Source organism: Acinonyx jubatus, chromosome D2 (assembly GCF_027475565.1).
Source record: "Acinonyx jubatus isolate Ajub_Pintada_27869175 chromosome D2, VMU_Ajub_asm_v1.0, whole genome shotgun sequence".
Taxonomy (NCBI): domain Eukaryota; kingdom Metazoa; phylum Chordata; class Mammalia; order Carnivora; family Felidae; genus Acinonyx; species Acinonyx jubatus.
In genome coordinates, this window is record NC_069393.1 from 9,267,159 (window position 1) to 9,289,314 (window position 22,156).

The 22,156-nt window shown below is 37.6% G+C and overlaps 1 pseudogene; it reads left to right on the top strand.

The window, feature by feature from the left end:
- The first annotated feature begins 295 nt into the window (after positions 1-295).
- LOC106987224 (heterogeneous nuclear ribonucleoprotein A1-like) lies at positions 296-20,989 on the top strand (annotated as a pseudogene).
- The last annotated feature ends 1,167 nt before the right edge of the window (positions 20,990-22,156 follow it).

The window sequence follows — 22,156 nt, forward strand, 5'->3', positions numbered from 1 at the left end:
CTCAATGATTTCTCTGTAGCACGGGATGCTGTTTGGTAGCATTTTACCCACAGTAGAACTTCTTTCAAAGTTGGAATCCATCCTCTCAAACCCTGCCGCTGCTTTATCAACTAAGTTTATATCACGTTCTAAATCACTTTCTTTGCTCATCCGTAAGAAGCAACTCCTCATCTGTCACAGTTTTATCCTGACATCGCTGTAATTCAAATATAGTAATAATGAAAAACTTTGAAATATTGTGATAATTGCCAAGCTGTGATGCAGAGACACAAAGGGAGCAAACGCTGTTGGAAAAATGGCACCAGCAGACTTGCTCGGCTACAGGGTCGCCACAAACCTTCAATTTGTAACAAACACAAGATCTGCAAAACGTCATAAGGTGAAGGTAATAAAAGAAGACATGCATGCAATTGGACTTCTGTGGGATCCATGAATTGGAAGCATATAATGAAGCAGAACAGACAGAACAACTGAACAATCAACATAAATATACAAAAACACACTAATGTGCTAAGTGTTCAAATGGAAAACAAAATAGGACAGGATAATAGTTAATTTAAATCTAATGTCACCTAGAGAAATTCCAGTAAGATAAGAGAAAACATTTGAATTTAGTCTCAAAGAATAAATACATGTTTTCTAGGTAAATTAGAAGATAAATTTATATGTAAGAGTGTCATTTCAAAAACAGAAGGATAAAGAGCATGATCTGGGGAAAGATGGCATCAGTGTCATTGAGGTACAGTCTTGGTGAGAGGTGGAGGGGGTTGGGGAGATTAAAGCTTCATTTGGGACATATTATGCGGGTGCTGACGTGGAGTTGTCAATGTTTCTTTCAGATAGCCCTACCCAGATGAAGAATTATTGTATGCACATCTGTGTTTTAGGATAATGGCTTGGAGGCTCAGACTTTCCTCCATAAAGCGTACAAATCCTACTTTTTCTCTCAATAGACACACATTTTCAACAAGTTCATGAGTTACAAAAAGACAGGGAGAGCTTTCGTTTTGCAAATTAGTAATGATGAAGAAGAATGTTTTAAGTTGTTTGCCTTGAGGTTTAAAATACCCAGCCTTCCTTTTGGGCCTAGAAAAAGGACAAGTCCCCTCTCTTAAATGTCCCACCATAGAATCCACAACAAATCTGCTGGGTGTCTGTCACGTATTCAATTGCACCTGTAGAGAAAGAATCAATACACACAAAAGCAGTGGCCAGTGCCAAGAGAATTTATTCCACATTAGGAAGGCAAGAAACTGTGCCATTGGTACACTGGAGAGCTTAAATTGGAGAAGAGCTTTTCATGTCTGTCTGTCTGAGCCATATTGGTGGTCTGTTAGGCATTTGTGATAATATCTGAGGAACATTTCTCCATTGGAGTTGTCCATTTATTATTGTACCAAAATAAGCTGTCAATTCCCCAGCAGTATTGCACGTGCTTCTGTGTTACGCAGTTGATTTCCTAACATACACACAGGGACTTTTCGACCTTTCCGAGTGTAAAAATTCATTATGATAAATGGCTTTGTAAACTTATTATACAGTGGAGATTGCCTCAATAGTCATCAAAAGGCTACTGAAAAATTGATTTTTAAATTATAAACTGTGAGAAGATAATGCTACGCACCCTTCAGGCCTATTAGTCATTTTGCAAATGTAGCTTCATCAAAAGGACTGATTTAATATCTAATAATATGATACCACTGAGAACGAGTGACCAAGGTGACAAGCCTCATGATGTCCCAAATCAAATCCTTGGCATATCTGCCAGCCACACCAAACCTGATTGTACTGCTGTTGCTTTTATTTCTGTTAATAGGACCATTATCCTTCTAGATATTCAAGCTTTAAACCTCAAAACTGTGTTTCAATTAAATTCCTCTCTCCCTTATCCCTTCAAAATCTGGTTGGTCACAAAGCCGTTATAGGTTAAAAAATACTATTTCTAAGATATCTCTGATTATATATATTATGTATATATATATATATATATATATATATATATATATATATACACATATATATAGTATATATATGCTTGCCACCTGGTTTAAATCCTATTACCTATCTGGACTATTCCACTAACTTATAACTTGTACTCTTGCCTTTAGGCTCTCTCGATTGGAGCCAAGCCACACACCGTTGCCATAGGAACTTTACTCCCTTCTCTCCCAGATCAAACACTCGGAAGGGACTCCCCTTTGCCTACAAGATAACTCATTAGCATAACATAGCAGACTGTCCAAAAACTGTTTTCCAACTGCCTTTCAGTAAACCTTTCCGTTCACTGTCTATTCCTCCCTAAATAGGACCCTGCCATTGGTCTATTACCAGCATCATTTTGAGATTTTTTGTGTTTACATTATGCCTATTAATAGGTAGTGATACTGCTTCCATCCTGAAAAGCTATAAAATTTGCTCCAAAATATTGCTGCATTTCGTGTGTTCTAGCTTGCATTACACACACACATATACACACATACGTAAATTTATGCTGTGTTCTCCATAATACCAGTTTAAAGCTTTGTTCATAGGATCCAGTAGGAGGACACGGGGATTACTTTAAGGGAAGGTGGAGGCCTGGAGAGGACTAACGATAGCATAGCTCTTAGCACACCCACCCATTACTTCAATTCAATAGCTAGGATTTTATTTGTTTTATTTAATAAAGTATCATATAGTATTCAATTTTATTTTTTAGTTTCCACTCTTTCTTGTTTCAAAGTATAAGGGATTTCCTACACTGACCTCCTAAATATCCACATGGACAGAATCTCTCAGGATTCTCCAGAGTCAAACTTCATCAGAAAGGAGGGAGCTCTCCCCAAAACTCCGAATCCACTGTCCAAGTAGACAACAGATGGCTTTGACCCAACACCTCTAGACTGAGACCCTCACACTTCAGGCCTCTGACCACCAGCCTATTTATTTAGTCTTTTCACCATTGTCTTTCTGTCACCTTTTCCCCCTCTCTCTTGCATTAAAGTTTTTGATTGCTAGAATGAAGTTCCGCAAGTTTCTTCTCCTAACCCCGGTTGCGTAGGCAAATCTAGAGAAGGCCCACAAATGCATGGTATCAAGCCTGACTCATCTATAGACTCCAGAAGGGGTGGGATATAGTCTCCTGGCTGACCCTAGCTGGGACAGAATCTGGTCTGAGAGGCATGATCCCAAGCCTTCTAATAATTGTCATGCCCGTGCTTGTTTTTATCACAGTTCACTGTGTTTTCTCCTGATTCCTAAATGCTTTTGCACGGCTACTCACTCAACCAGTGATTGGAATTCCACTTACAATGACAAAAGCGGCAAGGAGTCCTGACAGCAGTCGCGCCCAGTTAGTCCGAGATCACAATGGACCCAAGAGAGGTAGCTATTTCAGAGGTCAGATTAGAGCAACCGTCTCCCTGTTGACCCCGAAGACAGCCCGGAAGAGAGCCTGAAAGACTAAGAATTTCTACGGTGGCACTAGCATTATTTTGACCCCCGGAGCTTTTTCTTCCCATCATTTCTAGAAATGAATTTAGCCCCTGTTACATTTCCTACTCCACCTTACACCTAAACTGTCCAACCAGCAACTGCCAACTGCAAGAGTGATTCTTCCCTCTTCCAAAAACCATTTTGATCTACTATTCCTAAAACGAGCTGAATTTCAGGCTATGCCTCTGGCTAACGCTCTGTAAAAACTCCACCTTTCTTTCCCAAGGTAAAACACTACCTCAGAGCTCTCATGCCAAATTATTACAAATAAAGGCTCATGTTTAAAATGGCCTGGTTAATCTTCTCCTACATTATCTTGCTCAAATCAAATAAGAAAGAACTGGTAGAGCCCCAACTCACACTCAAGCTTTCTGCGGACCAGCAGATTCCTCCTACTGATACAAAACACTGAGTCAAGATCACAACTGTTATACGAACACAAAAAAGATAGAGAGATTTTTTTCCTGGTGATATGCTACGGGGGGGGATGCTTAGAAAAAGACAAAAATCAGGCCTGACACTCTGGACACAAACATGTAAATGAGATATCCTTCTCAAAGGTGCGTATGAAACAAATGGGAAGAAGGACAACTTTTAGCAAGCAAGCTATGAAAATTTCACATCAGCCGAGTCCTATTTACAGTCACAGAGGATGAACACTATCCCCTCACTGAAACCCTTCATTTAAGAATTCTGCTTCTTTGTTTTTCCATGTGTAGAGAGAAGGAAGAACTCTGCCTTAGCATCCAGAATCGGTCAAAACAATGCTGACATTTCATTTCTTCAGGGATCGACAATTTATGCTCAAAGCCAAGGAAATAAAGGTTAGAACACTCTTGCAGCTTGCTGGGAGGGTCGCTTGCTACTCAGAGCAGGAGCTCAGGGGAAGCTGCTGTCTAGAATCTTCTGTCATCTGACCCCTTCCCTATGACCCCACCACAACCAAGTAATAAAAAATACCAACTGTACAGCTCAGGGCGCTGTGGACAACTAAAGTTTCCTACCCTCAAGAAAACTGCTAGCAGCCGGGCAGGATAAACTGAGTGTGGTGGAATAGGTGTTCCTTGTATTAACAGATGCATTGCTTTTCATGGGATAAAAACTTTGATTTTCTGGCTTTGGGTCGCCTCGTATTATAAATAAAGAACCAAAGCACAGCACAGTTCAGAGAAGTAGGAAGTACTACGTTGAGGAGACTATACAGGATGCAGTTGGAAAGAAAGCACCTTCGGAAGAGATGAGAATGATGCCTAAGCCTTGGCGGACTGTAAGGAACAGTTAAGCACAGCAGTCTTTCACAGTCGGAGAGGAGTAACATCTCTGGAATGGTGAGACGCACAAAAGGATAAATACTATTTATCACCTCTACTTGAAACTATGGGGCACCTGGGTGGCTCAGTCGGATAAGCGTCTGATTCCTGATTTCACCTCAGGTCATGATCTCACCCTTTGTGAGTTTGAGCCCCGCTGTGGGCTCTGTGTTGACTGCGTGGAGCCTGCTTGGGCTTCTGTCTCTCCCTCTCTCTCTCTCTCTGCCCCTCCCCCACTTGTGCACATGCTCTCTCTCTCTCTCAAAATAATAAATAAATGAACTTAAAAAAAAAAAAGAAACTACAGATTGGTAAGCAGCCATATTGGCTGTTGCACTGGCCAATCCCCTCCTCAGCATCAAGACACTCATTCTTCAGCTGGTGAGTCCCTCTCTGGGTAAGGGCCTCGGGCCAAAGGGAGCTGCCTTGATCAAGGTAATAACTCCGTCCAGGGACACTGGGCACAGGGCATCCATTGATTGGTGCCTTTATTTTAGCAGTGCCGAGTTTTAGGTGAAGGTATTTGGACATGTTGATCTCTTTTGCTCCGCCTGCATTATTAAAGAGTATTTTACCTGGGTATACATTTCTAGATTAAAAATATAATTCTGTTTTCCTTGAGTGTCAAGTCTGCTAATACTATAATTGCTGTGAATCTGAAGATAATCCTTTTTTCTGGTAGCTTTTAAGAATTTTCTATTTTTATCCTTGATATTGTAATATTTCACCTCATTATGTCCATGTGTGGGTCTATTTTATCTACCCTACATGACACTTGCATTAGCCAGTTACTGTACAAAGAAGAGCCGGTGGTTTTCAACATCACTCACAGACACTCATGCAGCTACAGCTCATCTTGGGGTTAACTGACCTAATGGGACTTGGCAAGATGTAGCGCCCACTACAGTCTGGAACAAGATATAATACTCTCACAATATATAACAGCCCACATAGGGCAGGCTGAAGCCAGTCGTGCGATCAAATACAGAGTCAAGAAGTGCAGAGGCAGACTTTTCTCCTAAGCGGAGGGACTATACAGGACGACAAAGGGAAGGTTTCAATAAGGGGACTAGAATTCATTCCACCATAATCCTGTAGGTTATTCCCAAACTGAAAACCCTCCTGCCCACTTTAGTATAAATATTCTCAGACTTCATCCTTTAGAGTATCATTTCCATTCCCTCTCTTTTCATCCTCTGTAGCTTTCTTTAGAAATCTGTTGCAGACTGTCAAATTATACTCCAAGCCCCAATTTTATTTTTCATAATTTTTCTATTGACTCCATACCCCTTTTCTATACCTGAAAAGAAAATGAAATTCTACGAAGTATTTTTTCCTACTTTTTGGATATATAAAATTAACAGATTTATTTCAATTGCATTACTCATACAATAATATATTCTCAATCTACAGAAGTCTGGTGATGTACATAAAGTGAAATCATCTTCCAGCTTCTCCTGCCTCTACCCGGACTCTGAATGCTAATTCCCAATTAGAGTATATTTAGAGTATATTCATCTTTATGTATTTAGAGTTTGCTAGAATAATGTATATATACATGAACATATAGAAATACATTTTTGTTTTATGAAAACCTTTTTTTACACATGTAAATTATAAAGTACATATCTTGGGGGGGCAGATCCAAGAATTGGACAGGCCCGCCCCCCCATGCAAGTGAAGTGCTCTGCTTCTTTTTTTTTTTAACATTTATTTTGTTTTTGAGAGAGAGAGAGAACAAGCAGGGGAGGGGCAAGAGAGAGAGGGAGACACAGAATCTGAAGCAGGCTCCAGGCTCTGAGCTGTCACCACACAGCCCAACACGGGGCTTGAACCCACACACACACAAACCACGAGATCATGACCTGAGCCAAAGTTGGTCGCTCAGCTGATTGAGCAATCCACGTGTCTCTGAAGTGCTTGCTTCTTACGCTTCCTTTGCTCTGTGGTAAACCTACCTGTCTATAAATACAGCGACCTCCTCTTTTTCACTGAAACATTTACATGGGATATATTTTCACTGCAAAATAATATACAGCTCACATAATTTATTTAAAATATTGCATATAACTTTTGTGTTAAGTCGTCATATTGTAGCTTTAGTAAAATTTTTGCCAGCGTTGTTGTTAACAGGTAAATATTTCTCTGGGATGCACAGGAAGAACCCTAGTCTCTGTATGAAAGATATACATATTTTCAAACTGAGCATATATTGTGAAAATATCTTCCAAAGAGACTGTTATAATTTACACACTTTTTCGACAAGGGGTAATATTGATAATTTTGCCCACTTTTAAACATTGCATTCGCCAGCATATCTTTCTTTGCTTTTAATGTTTTATTTATTTTTGAGAGAGAGAAAGACAGAGTATGAGTGGGAGAGGGGCAGAGAGAGAGGGGGACAGAATCTGAAGCAAGTTCCAGCCTCTGAGCTGTCAGAACAGAGCCCAATGCAGGGCTCGAACTTGTGAACTGTGAGGTCATGAGCTGAGCTGAAGTGGGACACTTAACCCACCGAGCCACCCAGGCATCCCCATTCCTTGGCATATCTTAATGCTGTGTATTCTATATTGATGAATTTGAATTTTTAAAATGTGTGTTCTCCTTTGTTAAAGAAGATAAAACTCTTGAGGAATGAGATGAAGAATAAAAATAAAATATATATCATTTAATGAACTTGAAAAACAAAACATTGAATGAGATAAGCCCCATTCTACTACATCAAAGACAATATGAAACAATGGAACCATTTATACATACACTTGGAATAATCTGGCATTATCTACTGACCTGATGATGAACGTGATCATAATTTTTCCAAAACAGTCCTAATTTACCTATTGTTCTAGCATCCTGTTCCATTTAGTACTAATGGTCTAGAGTACTGACCAGAGGATTATTCACCATCATTGCCCTTGCCAGCCACTTGGCTTACCAGCCAGCTGTTCCTAAAGCAGCATGCAGTCTGCAACATGTAAAAGCGATCAGGCCACCAATTAGTGGGTCAGTGGAAATGAAAGAAGTTATAGTTAAAGTAGATATGAAATATACATAAAAAAGAGGCTGAGCCATCCTGCCAGAGAATTTCTAAGTAATCATCTGAATGCTTTTGGTACGGTACGTTTGGCATTTATCATAAACTGTACATCTATAAACTACTTTAATCGGTTGTTTGATGATATTCTTTTTATTTTGAAATAACCCCTTTCAGAATAAATGGCTCAAGAGTCAAAAGTTACATATAAAATGCAAGTAATGTAAACTGAAAAGTGAACTATGGGATTTTCATTTCTTAGAAAGCTGAAATGTACAAACATTTTATGAACTGTTTACAGTATTTATGATTTCCTTACATGTTAAAGTGATACTGTTATCAGTATTTTTTTAAAAAACGATATAAGATAATCCTGTGGAAGGATAATCAATATCCACTTTAAAAGTTAGTAAATTCAGGGGCACCTGGGTGGCTCAGTCAGTTGAGCATCCAACTTCGGCTCAGGTGACGATCTCATGGTTCCTGAGTTCAAACCCTGTGTCGGGCTCTATGCTGACAGTTCAGAGCCTGTAGCCTGCTTCAGATTCTGTGTCTCAGTCCCTCTCTGCCCCTCCCTGACTCGTGTTCTCTCTCTCTGTCTCTCTCTCTCTCAAAAATAAATACACATTAGAAGAGATTTTTAATAAATAAATAAATGAATTAATGAATAAATAAAATATGTAAGTTAGTACATTTAACACAACTACCCCAAAGATGGTGATTTATCATACAAAACTGAGGAAGATGCATTTACAGGTAAAACACATATGCCTGTGAAGCATAACTCTTCATTCAGATCAAATGGGCTAAACACTTAAATAAACTTTTTCTATATGAAGGAGTTATGGTGAGTAATTACAAAATTAATTGGCACCTGTTAATGTGATGATTCCAGAAGTTTCATCAGATACTTCAAATAGAAACCAGTTAATTCCCATAGTATATTTATCATTGAATTTAAGGAGTCAAAGAGTTTAGAAATTCATTCTGACAATGATAAAACATTCAACTTTATAATAAATCCTTTTGTGAGTTTATTAAAAGTTTAACACTAGGGGTGCCTGGGTGGCAAAATCAGTTGAGCATCCAACTCCTGCTTTTGGCTCAGGTCATGATCTCACAGTTCGAGGATTCGAGCCCCAAGCTGGGTTCCGTGTGGTGAGCATGGAGCCTGCTTGAGATTCTCTCTCTCCCCCTCTCTCTCTGCCCCTTCCCCACTTGCTTTCTCTCTCTCAAAATAAATAAGTAAATATTAAAAAAAAGTTTAATACTAAAGATAAAACTGATTGCTTTATGGTGATAACAGAAATACAAATTTTGATGGAACAAACATTTGTATCATGGTAAACACAAAATTCTTGCGAAATTAACAAGCCTGGATAGCATAAATGTTCTCGGATCTGTGATGCATACAAAATTCATAACTGCATCTAAACAAATTGTAATATCCCAATGCCCTAGACAGAAGCTGTGGTTGTCAAATTTTACAACATACGTCGGATTTGAGTAAATTAACTATAAAGTCTTCATAATATTCTTGACGTTGAAAACCAAAAACATCTTTTGGCACCACAGTATGCACCACACAGTTATTTTAGAAATGTCTGAGACTTTGAAGAGTTAGTTGGTAAATCAACCTAAGTATACTACCATGAACTTTTTTTGTAAACGGGTCCTCTGAAGTTAGGGAGCCTTGTTTTTCTAATGCCAGTAAAAGTATTCAATTAAATTATTTAATAAATTTAGTATCAAGAATCTTGGAAACTTTTGCTGAATTAGTTATTGAAAACAAAGTGTACAGACAATCCTTAATTTATGATAGTTTGGCTTATAATTTTTTGACTCTGTGATGGTGTGAAAGTGATATGCATTCAATAAAAAACATACTTCAAATTTTGAATTTTGATCCTTTCCCCGGTGAGTGACATGTGGCATGATACCCTCTCGTGATGCCGAGTGACAACATCTGGCAGGCAGCCACACCATCACGAAGGTGATCGACTGTTACACTTGACCATTGTGTACCCACACAGCCGTTCTGTTCTTCACTTTCAGTACAATATTTAATATGTCACGTGAGATACGCATCACTTGATTATAATACCAGCTTTGTGTTAGATATTTAGGCCAACTGTAGACTAATGTAAGTGTTCTGAGTGTGTTTAAGGTAGGCTGGGCTAAGCTATGATGTTTGGTTAGTTAGGTGTATTAAATGCGTTTTTGACTCATGGTATTTTCAACTTGTGGGTTTATCAGAACATAACCCCATCGTAAGTCAAGGAAGATCTACACAAACAAAAACACATAATAAGGTCAAGAGAGAAAATGAATAAATGAAACAAAGAGCATCTACTTATTCATAAAATCTCATTTTTAAATTATATAATTCCTTTCTATAAAATATTGCCTTCCAGGAGGAAATGTTTCATGGAGTTTCTACTTTTAACAGGATACGTATGTATCTTTTTTACTAGAAAGGAATGAAATTAAGAAGGCCTATAATTTTGCAACATAAACAATGTGAGGGTTTTTTTTACTAATCAAACTATTTGGAAAAAGGAAAAGATTCTTAGTAGAGCACCAAAAACAATATCTGTGAAATATTTAGTGTATAATATTGAAATTTTCCAATAAAAAATATCCTCCAGTGACCAAAAGTTGTTCTGAGTTTAGATTTATGTTAGTCCTTTCAGATAGAATATCTTGTATCACTTATACAGAAGAGTGTAAAATTTAGATTCATTAACTAAATTAATTATTAATCATATCAATTATACAGAAGAGTGGAAAATTTAGATTTATAAATAAAATTTCAAGGAACACATAGCAAGTGTGGAAGAAATCTGAAAATATTAAGACTACATTAAAAATACATTCAACATGCAAATAGTGACTGATTAGTGAACTTTTTAATATTATTTTACTTAAATCTAAGATTATTTTGCAAAATTCATTTAAGTGCTTAAATATAAATATAAAGGCATTTTTCAATTTTATTCATTCTACACAGATATTATCCTTATTCTTCAGAACTAATTTGTTTCTAAAAACCATTTAGGACAGGACTATTTAATTAGTCAACTAATGTACTATAACCAATTTGTCAGTCAATAAATGTCACAAAACTTAAAATTATAAAATGTTATTTGTTTTAGAACACCTTTAACTTTCCAAGTGTCCCGGTGTCTATAATAACTTACATAGTAATACTGCCTATGACTGAGTAATGTCATTCTTATTATTTCCCCAGAAGAATTCATGCACAGAAACACCAAGTGATAGATTCAAAGACGTTCACAGCTACATTATGAGGTTAAAATAAAAAACAATCCAATTGCTTTAATTGTATGAAAAACAGGAAAGTTGTTTGGAGAGTATATCCTAAGAGTTCTCAACACAGGTGAAACTTTTTTTTTCCTTTTTTCTTTTATTCTTTCTTTCTTTTAAATTGTATCCATACGAGATGTTGAATGTTGGCTGAATCATCTCACAATATGTGTAAATTTAGTCATCATGCTATAAACTTATACAGTGATGCGTGTCAGTCATTTCTCAGTAAAACTCGGGGTGGGGGGAATCCAATTGCTCAAAACTAGAAGGATGAATATAGTTTGTTATAGATTGCTATACTACTAATGAAAATAAAACAATGCAACAACAGTGAATCATACCGACATAAAACTGAGGAGAGGGAGACATACATAAGGGGATACATACTCTATGAACACACTCGCAAAACATCCCAAACATATTAAACTGTCATTAGCCAGATATTCACAGGAGGTGAAACTCTAAAGAAATTTCAAAGGTGTTGTTACTTATAAGGAGAAGAAAGAATCAAGAAAAGAATCAAGGCTTCAGGGATTTTACAAATATTCTCTTTCTTGATCCTGATGGAGTTTAGACAAATATTTCCCTTATAATAACTCATAAAGCCTACATTTGGATTTCATTTGTTTTACTGTGTGTCAATTTTTCATTTAAAAAAGGTATACAGACAAACATTCTGAAAAACATTTAAAAAATTTTTATTCGGTAGCCTCCTTTTATCATTTGCTGGAGTAGTCGTACTTTTGAAATACAAAGCTGAATTATAAAACATAGCTACATCAAGGTGATTTTCCTAATCTGAGTGAGCATGTGTGTGTATGTATGAGTTGTGTTTATTTGTATGTGTTTGTAGCTGTGTGTGTGTGTGTGTGTGTGTGTGTCTACATGTGCATTTGCATGAGAGACTGGTTTGTATGCTTTGGGGTAAGGTAAGGATACATTTTTTGGCATGGGATAATATGATTATCACAGAAAGATTAAGATGAACTAAGAATTTGAAATTGGAAACCCCAAACAGAAAATTTCAAGTAAATGGAATAAAAGAAATAAATATATTGCTTTCATCAAGTTTGGTGTTGTAAAATACATACTTTAATATTAGCTTATTCCCAGATTTTTGTTTTCCCAGTGTGTGGTTCATGCAACTATAATGACTTTGTGAAAATAGAGCCCTCAGCTAGTAGAGAAAGAGCTCCACCTGTTATTCTCTGATTATTCTCATTCCGTACTGCTTTTCACTGCCTCCTTATGAGTATTATCCCCAAACAAAAACAAGAAACACCTGCTGTATTATACACAATTTTCAATCAATTCATCAGTAGTGTTAGCATAAAAGAAAGAAATCAAGCAAATTATTAGCCTGTTTGGGAACTGGGAGAACAGATTTAAAGGATGTGAGTATTTTCCTTTTGAAATAATTTGCTTTCTTCGCCTTTTGTAATTATGGAGCACCAAATTCTTTTTGCCTTGCCAGTTACAATTTTCATCATTGTCTTTTATAATATTTATTGAAAAAGTCCCTGAATATTGGGCACCACCAAATACAAAGACACACACACACACACACACACACACACACACACACACACACACACACACACACACACCCCATCCCATATACACAGATAACATGGCCAGCATTTTCTACAAGATACAGGTTTCATTATAATAATTCTGCCATTCCCTCAAATTCTGAATTCACTTGCTTAACCCATTCAACCTTTAATTTGGCACTTTGATTCTCAGGTAGCAAAACTCACTTAAATTAAACAAAGACTTATTGATTGTTACATAATCTATTGGATAAATGTGCAAACTCTGAAGCTTACAGATCTGGCTTTATATAGTAGCTCAAAATATAATTAACTGTGTATGATTGAGGCACATTAGTTACCTCTATACAACTCCATCTCCTTAACCTATAAAGTGGTCATATTATCCTGAGATAAAACTTTAGTAATGTAGAAAGTAGCTATCAAAATCAACAAAAATGAAGTCATTATTAGAAAGGTAGTCAATTAATGTTATTGAGCAACTGTCATACCCCAGCTTTGTCTAGTAATGCATATATTTGGTGAAATGTTTTTTTGTTGCTTGGTGTTACCCTAAATGAATGGAATGCAAACCAAAATATTTCTAGGATTACATCAGATTTTGTGTATCTATTGCAATAAGTTGAAAAAATAATAAATAATTGGACTTTATCACCAAAACAAGTTGCTTGGATTACATTTTTGTATAATCAAATGCATAGGCAAGTGCAAACCATTTGTCAAAATTTTAAATACAGGACAGCAAATGACTTCACTACCCCTCATCTCTCTCCAGGATGGAAAGCCTAGGGAAGACATACAACCCATTTTTATTCTATAGAATTGGCTGAGAAAAGAAGGGATGGAGGGAGGGAAGGAGGGAGGGAGGGAGGGAGGGAAGAAGGAAGGAAGGAAGGAAGGAAGGAAGGAAGGAAGGAAGGAAGGAAGGAAGGAAGGAAGGAAGGAAAGAAGTCAGGAAGGAAGGAAGGAAGAAGGAAGGGAGGAAGGAAAGAAAAAGATAGTATTTTTTTAATTTTTAAAATCTTTGGAGGTTCATTTTATAAATATCTATAATGATCTCTCCATGGGACAGTAAAGTTAAAATAGTTGTTTGTGAATTCTATTACCATGTTCAAGGCACATTTTGAGTTTGAAAATTTCTGATGTGATCTTTCTAGTCATATGGGATATTTACCATAATAGTCTAAGTTAGTAGTACCTCTATTCCCTTGTACAACACAATAGATCCATAAAAGGGCACGAGTTTGGGGCGCCTGGGTGGCTCACTCGGTTGAGCGACCGACTTCGGCTCAGGTCATGATCTCATGGTTTCTGAGTTCGAGCCCCACATCAGGTTCTGTGCTGATAGCTAGGAGCCTGGAGCCTGCTTGAGATTCTGTGTCTCCCTCTCTCTCTGCCCCTTCCCCACTCATGCTCTGTCTCTCTCTGTCTCAGAAATAAATAAACATTAAAAAAATTTTTTTTAAAAAAAGACACAAGTTTGGGTAGCAGGTAAAGGGAGTTCACTGGAGGAATGTAAGCAATCCGATGGATGAAGACCACAATGACCTGACCAATGGCTGAGAGCAAAGAGGTAACTTTTCACTTCCCCATATCTGTGAGAACAAGTCCCAATGAATTCCTTAAGGTTGGTGTTTTTCCTCTCTGAAACAGATGGGAGAAATACAGTGATAGGAGTATGGTCTGCTTTTTTATTTGAAAAGTGAATTTGCTACACTTAGGGAAATTATGGGTTTGATGCTCAGGACTGTGGCCACTGAGGCCCCAGTGCAGATAGAAATTAATGTCTTGTCACAGTCTGAGGCATGGCTAATGGACTGACCTGGCCTGAGGGCCCAGAGAAGTAAGAATGCACATGTATTAATGGAAAAAGAGAGCAAATGTGAAGCAATATGGAATCCAATGTTCTGACCTTATACTTGAAAAGAAGAAGGTATTGAAGTGTTAGCAATTCTGGTGAAGTCATGGCAAAAGAATACTTTGACCCTATTGTTTATGCATGATCCCAAAGAATGAACCTCTAACGTCAGTCCACAAGAGGTACAGCACTCAAGGGAGCAGTCAGATGTGGCTGGTGTCTAATCCTTGAACCAACAGGTCCTGGATCACCCATCATACAAAGGCTCATCTATCTCACTGAGAAAAAATATCAGCCTTCAGGAAATTAGCCAGGCCTTGCTCTCTCTGTCATATAGAGGTGAGAAGTTGTCTGTTTTCTCTCCAGTTTTGTTGGTTCACAGTCCTCATTCACTTACTTAACAAATGTATATTTAGAAATGACCATACATAGGCTTTGATTTAGGTATTCAATTGCAGATGAAACAGACATATTCTTTGTTACAGTTTACTGTCTAGAGGAAGAAAGAAATAACATACAAGAGGGTGCCTCAGTGGCTCAGTCGATTAAGCTCAGGTCATGGTCTCACGGTTCATAAGTTTGAGCCCCGCATCGGGCTCTGTGCTGACAGCTCAGAGTATGGAGCTGGCTTCAGATTCTGGGTCTCCCTCTCTCTTGGCCCTCCCCCACTCACTGCGCATGCTTTCTCTCTCTCAAAAATAAACAAACATTAAATTTTTAAAAAGAAATAACATACAAGTAAACAATCAAACAAAAATATGAAATGATAATCTGAGAATGATAGTACAGTAAAGTCGAATTAGACATTTTAACAATATAAATTATTCCAATTCATGAGTATGGTATATCTTTCCATTTTCTGTGTCATCTTCAATTTCTTTCATCAATGTCTTATAGTTACAGGGTACAGGTCCTTCACCTCCTTGCTAAAATTTATTCCTAGGCATCTTATTCTTTTCAATACAATTGTAAGAGGGGTTGTTTATTTAATTTCTTTTTCTGCTAGTTCACGCAACAGATTTCTGTACATAATTAATAATTAATTAAAGTCTTCAACTTTACTGAACTCACTGGTTAGTTCTAATAGTTTTTTTGGTTGAATGAAAAGAAGTTTTAGTTTGAATGTTATTAATTTTTCAAAGATTCTCTTAATTTGTTATGCTTCTTTATATAGTCTAGAGAATCCCACACTCCCCCAAGATTAATTTTCTGATAAAATTTTTAAATTCTGTTCTTTACATTTGTCTTTAACCTATCTGGAATTTATTTTTGTGAATTGTATGAAATAAAGATCCCACTAAATAATTCTCTTTTGAATTTTTTTAATATTTATTTATTTTTTGAGAGAGACAGACAAAATGCGAGTGGGTTAGGGGCAGAGAAAGAGGGAGACACAGGATCCGAAGCAGGCTCCAGGCTCCGAGCCATCAGCATAGAGCCCAATGCAGGGCTCAAACTCACGAGCTGTGAGATCATGACCTGAGCCGAAGTCGATCGCTCAACCAACTGAGCCAGGCAAGCGACCCATAAATAATTCTTTTTTTAATAGGAATTTTTATGTTTATTTATTTTTGAGAGACAGAGCATGATCGGGGAGAGACAGAGAGAGAGGGAAACCCAAAATCTGAAGCAGTCTCCAGGCTCTTAGCTGTCAGCACAGAGCCTGACATGGGTATCAAACTACAGACTGTGAGATCATGACCTGAGCCAAAGTCAGATGCTTAAGCGACTGAGCCATCCAGGTGGCTTCCCATTAAATAATTCTTTTAGAATGCTATTCTTTCCCCCCCCCCCCCCCCGAGTATTATTCTTGAACAGTCTGCCCAGTAACTATTGATCTGCAATACCATCTCATTCATATGTGTCCATGAATCTGATTTTGGGTTTTTTTCCATTCCATTTTCACTTTTCTTATCATTTAACCGAAAGCATACTGCCTTAATTGCTACAAATACACACACACACCAAGTACAAATGCTCCCCCTACTCACTGTTAAATATACATTTTAGAATCAGCTTTTCAAATTGAAAAAAAAATGTATATATATAATTCTCATTCTTGTTGGAATTACACAGAACTGATGTAATGTTTTCAGAAACATTGACAAAGTTATGACACCTAATGAGCATTTTATGTCTCTTCAGTCCATTTCAATCTTATTTATCATCTTTCTTTTTTTTAATATTTTTATTTATTTTTGAGAGAGAGACTGCAAGCAGAGGAGTGGCAGAGAGGAGGCAGACAGAGGATCTGAAGCAGGCTTTGCGCTGACAGCACTGGGCCCAATGTGGGGCTCCAACTCATGAACTGCAAGATCGTGACCTGAGCCAAAGTCGGACACTCAACCGACTGAACCACCCAGGTGCGCCTTATTTACCATCTTTCATCGAAGCTTCTCAATTTTCTCCATAAAGCTCTACATAACTTTGTCATATATATTCATAGGTACTTATAGTTTTTACTATGCAAAATAGACTTTTTGTTGAGTACTGTTTACAAGCTTCTAATAGCATTCAGGTATAACCTTTGGTACTTTTGGATTCTTCTGTCCTTGCTCTGCTAGGTAAAATTTTTCTTAGGAGAAACGAAGTTCGTTATTTAATATTGCTATTCCTTTCAGTATATTTGCTATTTTACTAATGGTATGTAAGTCCTGCAGAGTTTCTCTTGAAAGTCTTCTCACATCTGTTCCTTCTTCATGCCCATCCAGCCTGCACACAGTAGTACTTTCTTACCCCAGGCCCCCATTACATCAAGACTGAATTTCCAGAATATCTTCTCAAATCTATCTATGGTCTACTGCTCAACAAACCCTAATCTAGCCCATACAGAACGTCTTAATGAATAAAATGGGCCTTATTCCCTAATTTAAAAAAATGTTCAATGGGTAAAATTCACATCCTATTAGATTTTCCCTCTCATTTAACCTCCTCAAGAAGAGCTTCTACAATTTATACTTATAATCTGTTTCTGTCTCTGTATCCTTCTCTCCCATCAAGCCAGCGGGCATCTTCACCATCTCTGGCTCCTACTCCGACATGCCACATTCGTTCATATCTCTGAATGCTTCTGTCTTAAGCATTTGTCCCTGCCCATACTTCCCATATGAAAAAAAAATACTCTTACCTTCGAAATCCAAGTTAAGCCCCATTTTGATTTGAGGTTTTCTCCTGTTATAAAACCCACATTCATAGCTCACTATTCTGAATTCCTTAGTAATGATTCTACACATGCTTATGTTGTCAGAAGAGTATATAATGTGCTGTTTTCATGTTTTTATGTTTCATCTATCAACAGTAATGGATTGAATTTGTAACATGGTCAGATACTGTTTCTGCAACCAAACCTCTTTGGTATGTTTCAAATGGGACTTTTGCATCCCAAAAGTAAATGCATCAACCTAAAAAGTAGTAGCTGCTCAGTGAATACTTGTTTATTAATTTCCCTTATTTACTGTTCACTTCCTGCAATAGAGTAACTGTGCACATATTAAACATATAATGTACATATTTATGTGCATTATGTACCTCCCCTGAAGGCAAAGTGAGTAAGCATTTTTTCTCTAATTTAGGACGTTTTATAAAAATTATAGGGTTTCTATGGAAAAATATGTATATGGTACAATGAAAATGCCAGAAACTTATACAGATTTTGTCTGATTTGCCTATCTTTATTAATATGGCTTGCCTTATTCCAAATCAACTTAACAGAATAAGAATTCGGAATAAATCCAGAATAAAGCATCAGCACTTTGGTGTTAACATTAAGTGAGCTAGCTATGTTAACACTTCCTTACAAGTATACATTACTTATTTCTTTCTCATAAGCTTATTAATAAAGGGGATATATGCCTGTGATTGTCAAACACCTTATTTATAAAAAAGAATATTTTAGGTTAGCATCTTACAGGTAACTAACCATTTATAAGGTACCATTTCTACAGCTCACCAATTTACTTAGGAATCAATTAATTTGCTTCCACCCACCTCCTTTCAAGACTGCAGTATTTCTAACTTCATCTACAGCTTGATTTCTTTGAACTTGAAGTGTGAAAGGTTGACATGACTAGAGCCATTTTAAAATAAAATCGGAGCAGCCACTGCAGAGAAACCGCCTTACTCACCTTTGTTTGAACTGGGTCAAAACCTTTGGACTGAGCAAAATGGCAATTGTTTTAAGCGATTGCTTGAGAAGTCAATATGAGACAAGGGACATTCTGGTCACAAGACTGATGGTTGTGGAGTTTCAAAAGATAAAATCAGTAGTCAATGCCTAACCAGAGTTAACTTGTTACCATCCAGAGAAACGTTTTTTTTCTTTTTTTCTTTTCTTCAACTTATGTGATTGCCGCCCCCCCCCCTTTCTTTAACTCATAAAACACCCTTGCCTCCACCCTAGAAGCAGGAGCACTATTTGGGTAACCACCTGAATCTGAGCTCCCTAAATTTCCATACTTTAACTGCAAATAAACACTCATTTGTCTCTCATTGTGGCTTTTTATTTTCAGGTTTACCAAGTAAAGATTGGAAGCAGCCATTAATGATACAACACTCAGAATAAACTCCCTAAATGAACGATTTTGTAATTCCAAATACAGAAGTCTATAGTTTTTTTTAATGTTTATTTATTTTTGAGACAGAGAAAGAGAGAGAGTGGTGGAGGGGCAGAGAGAGAGGGAGACCCAGAATCCGAAGCAGGCTCCAGGTTCTGAGCTGTCGGCACAGAGCCCTACTCTGGGATCGAACCCACGAACTGTGAGATCATGACATGAGCCAAAGTCAGACACTTAATCCACTGAGTCACCCAAACACCCATAGAAGTTTGTAATTAAATTGAATGACAAATATTTGAACAAATGAAGGTAAAATAATCCATTTCTTCCATACATTTTATTTCAGGGAAGTAGAATATGCTAAAAATGGATGTTTCCAATTATAGGTCCTATTATTCCAGGAAATATGGACATAGATAGCTGATTAAGCTCAGAAAAATACCCTTACAAGTACCGAGAATTTAAAAACTATCAGTTCTCTCAACAGCTTCCTGTAATCTAAGCTTATTTTCTTCCAGAATGTCAATACTATGATATTTCATCTTTTTTTTTCTTGCCAGTAAATAATTTCTTTTACTATTATGGATAGTAAACATCTCCTGCCACTTTCCTCCTGCCTTTCAAAACAATAAGCCATCTAAAAAAGACATAAAAACTATAATAAATCACCTTTGAAAAATTCTGACAAAAACAAAGTTTGAGCAATTGCTTAACTAAAAGCTTCGTCAGAGTTTTCTGCCTGTGGATGATGCTGGGTAAGCATCCTTGAAGTCTCCCCTCCCACTGCCATCATATCTAAGTTAGAGTCTCCCGAAGAGCCCAAATAGCTGTAGAAGCTCTTCATTGGAGGTCTGAGCTTTGAAGAAACTGATGAGAATCTGAGGAGCCATTTTGATCAAGGAGGAACGCTCACAGACTATGTGGTAATGAGAGATCCAAGTGCCCCAGAGGCTTTGGATTTGTCAGCTACGCCATTGTGGAGGAGGTGGATACAGCCATGAATGCAAGGCCACCCAAGGTAGATGGAAGAGCTGTGGAACCAAAGAAGGCTCTCTCAAGAGAAGACTCTCAAAGACCCAGTGTCCACTTAACTGTGGAAAAGATTTTTGTTGGTGGCACTAAAGAAGACACTGAAGAACATCATCTAAAAGGTTATTTTGACATATAGGAAAACTGACGCCGTTGAAATCGTAAGTGACCAAGGCAGCAGCAAGAAGAAAGGCTTTTCTTTTGTTCTATTTGATGTCCATGACTCCATAGACAAGACTGCCATTCAAAAATACCATACTGTGGATGACCACAACTGTGAAGTAAGGAGAGCTCTACCTAAGCAGGAGATGACCGCTGCTTCATCCCGGCAAAGAGGTTGAAGTGGTTCTGGAAACTTGGATGGTGGCCATGGTGGTGGTTTTGGTGAGTATGACAACTGTGGTCAAAGAGGAAACTTGAGAGGGCAGGGTGGCTTTGGTGGCAGTTGAGATGGTGGTGGATATGGTGGCAATGGGGATGGCTATACCAGATTTGGTAATGCTGGAAGCAACTCTGGAGGTGGCAGAGGCTATAATGATTTTGGCAATGACAGCAATCACTCTTCAAATTTTGGACCCATGAAAAGAGAAGATTTTGGAGGCAGAGGTTCCGGCCCCTTGGGTGGTGGAGGCCAATACTTTGCCAAACCACAAAACCAAGGTGGCTGTGGCAGTTCCAGCAGCAGTAGCAGCTATGTCAGAAGCCGAAGGTTTTAATTACTGCCAGGAAACAAAACTTAGCAGGAGAGGAGAGCCAGAGAAGTGACAGGGAAGCTACAGGTTACAACAGGTCTGTGGGCCCAGCCGAACATAGTGGTGGTGAGGCCTAGCTGCTACAAAGAAGACATGTCTTAGCCAGTACTCCTGTATACGGGCACAAAACTCGAGGACTGTATTTGTGACTAACTGTATAACAAGACATTTTAGTTTCTATTCTGTGGAAAGTGTAAAGCTTTCCAACAAAGGGTTTTAATATAGATTTATTTTTGTACCCATGGTATTAATTGCTAAATGTAATAGTCTAATCAGGATATGAATACATTGTATCTTTTTACATAAATAAATAAATAAATAAAGTTTTATCAGATATTTTAATATTTTAATATGTCTTATGAAATTTCAGAAGGGACAACACTCTGTACAGGATTTCCTGAAAATTTATAAACATGGGACTGAAGGACAGAAAATTTTCCACCCCAAGATATGGCTCTTTGGCATACTGATTATTTTAAGCCGGTTATTGTTTTCTAAGTGAGCTCTACATCCAACCTGGGGCTTGAACTCATGTTCCTGAGATAAAGAGCTGCATGTTCTACCTACTGACCAGCTAGGCGCCCCTTAAGCCGCTTATTTTTAAGAAACTGCAGACACAAGAGAAGCTCTGAAAACTGAGTAGAAGTCACACTTTTGTTAAAAGAAAAATACATTTATAAGAGAAATCTCCAGTTGTAAGGATGTCTCCCCCACTATACCTGGAAAAGGGAATGACTCAATGTATAGAAATTTATCTACGGAGAAGGCAATGACTTCAATCTATGCAACAACCTTACCATTGTTGACTATGCTTTTCCTGGTAGCCTCCCATAACTAACACCCTACCTCCAATGTCTTCTTTTGTCTTTAGCTGACAAATTTAAGTACGTTGGTATTTAAGGTGATGGCTTTGGTCAGTTTGAGCTGTTACTCATTTCCTGGGTTTCTTTCATGTATACAGGAAATATACATATCACTGAAGTTTTGTTTTCCACCTGTTGATCTGTCTCATGCCAATTTAATTATTAGATCAACAAATCTGGAAAGGTAGGGGAAAAAATTTTCCCCAACAGAACTGTTCCTTTTTCAACTTTACCATAGGACTGAAGACGTGTTTCGAAAATCTTGTTATAGTGGAAATATTATGAGTTTTCAGATTTCTGGAGACTACGTTTAAATCCCAATCCTTCCCAGTCCTGCCTCTGTTAATTAAATCTTTGAGCCTTGATATCATCATTTGTAAATAGGAAATACTATTGAACA